Genomic DNA, 2120 nt, shown 5'->3' with positions numbered 1-2120 from the left:
TCTCTCTCTGTTTGTCTCTCCGTGTCTCTCCGTGTCTGTGTTTGTCTCTCTCTCTGTTTGTCTCTCCGTGTCTCTCCGTGTCTGTGTTTGTCTTTGTCTCTCTGTGTATGTGCCTCTCTCCGAGCTTGCATTCACACCTGATGACGACTGCTTGTATTGCAACCGAAACGTCGTATTCTATCATTTATTTTATTTCCACGTGACTTTACCTAAAGAACCAAAGAGTAATTCCTGCAGTCACGAAAGCTTCAAATCAAGTTCAAAACCGTCGTCCACAGAGGCTCCCCGGAGCTCCCTCTATTTGGAGGACGTCGCGCCCGGAGAAAGAAGAGTCGTTTACAGACCCTTTGTCAAAGTATTTATGGATGAAGGTCTCCCCACGAATGCCTCCAACTCCTCAGTGTTCACGTGCCTCCTCCACAGAGACCGATCTTGACATGGGTGGTATCAATCATCCGCAAAACCAATAATATTCATATATTTCTGTACTGCGTCAGTCCATCTCTTCTCTAGCACGTGCCGCGCCCGTTTAGCTCCCTCTGTACCAGCGTGGACGGCACCCTCGTGTTTACCTTCTGAAGCGCTCGCTCGTCACCGTGGCGTGCGCGATGACCACCACAACCACGTGACTTTTCTTTCGTGTTGTGCGCGGTGCTTTTAGCGCCACAGCGCGTGGATTTGTAGCGTTTATTTTCATTTGTTTGCTGGTAACTTTGTGTATTTCATATCGAAATCGCCTCCAGTGCTGTTGCTGCTGACGGCAATAAAAGTTGTTTAAAAGTCAAAGTCTATCCAGCCAATAAGAAGCTGCTTGGGCGTGTGGTGGCTGGGCATGCGGGCTACGTGACCCTCAGCCAACGCAGCCTCACCTGCCGGAGTAGCTTCGCTGATGGAACTGGGTCTAAATCAGTCAACTCCTCACAGAGCCTCGATCGTAGGCAGGCCAGTTTCAACGTTGAAAGTCAGTCCAGGCGTCAGTCCAGGCGTGGAAACGAGAGGGCAAAACTGTGTATGAGAAGATCAAGAGTTTCATGTGGGTCGATACGCAGTTTCCACACAGGAGTTACGCAACTGATTAAAATATATCGCCGCTCGACTAATTCTGAGTGACGCCCCTGCATCACATTTCTGCATGATTTTCCAGGTATGGGAACTACTCCACTCTCTGCACAGCTGCCCGCCCCAATGGCTCAATGAGAGTTGAGGAGGTGAAGTGTTTGATGACATGAAATACCCAGGCAGGTGCTTCGTTTTGTAGGGGTAAAAGGCAAGTCCCCACCATCTTAGTATCATCCTGCAGGTTCAGCAACAGAGTATCCAACTCCTTTTCAGAGGGAGGAGAAATGTCCAGGTCATCACCATATTACATAACATCGGTGAAAGCAAATGTAAGCAGAGCTGCATTCTCTCTACATAGAGATGACAAAAAAATAAAAATACACTTTTATTTTATTTTACCAGGTAAGGCCCACTGAGCTGTATAAGGATTTTTTTTCAAATTCGACCAAGCCCCAAATGATGGCTCGACGAAGTGGTTTATGGTGTGGACATTCATCGCAGCCAAATACTCTAAAGGCATATTCCTAAATGCGGAGGGGAAAAACGGGAGGACCCGGAGAAAAATCCACGCGACCATGATGAGAACAAGCATACTCCAGACGTACAGGCAAAATGAGTCAATCAGCCTCGACAATATTGGCCTTCCAGACCAATACGAATATTAATCGGTATTCGTTTCTGCAAGCAAACGCTGGACCGGTTTCGAACATCTTTGGTCTCATCAGCAGAATCGACCTTGTTCCACAACCACTGCTGGATTGCCAGATACATAATAATGCCAACATGGTTGACCGGTATAAAAAGCCATCCCATTTGTATCCGCATCAGACGGAACTTCCTCCGGTGCATCCGTGGAAAGTTGGCACCCACGCGCACAGCTTCAATCCACGCTCAGCCACCGCTCCCTTACTCCTCCTTGTGGCCTCTGACCCTTTTGGGCAAGAGAACGGGGAGGATGAGGGGTGGGGGGTGAAACGTGCGGTTCGCTGGAAGCCCGGCACAATTTTTAGACCTCGTCGCAGAGGGCGCTTCCCCTTGGCTCATTCATCCTGCGGTCAGCT

The sequence above is a fragment of the Lampetra fluviatilis genome, chromosome 32 (genome assembly GCF_964198595.1).
Source record: "Lampetra fluviatilis chromosome 32, kcLamFluv1.1, whole genome shotgun sequence".
Lineage (NCBI taxonomy): Eukaryota > Metazoa > Chordata > Hyperoartia > Petromyzontiformes > Petromyzontidae > Lampetra > Lampetra fluviatilis.
This window is presented reverse-complemented; position numbering follows the sequence as displayed.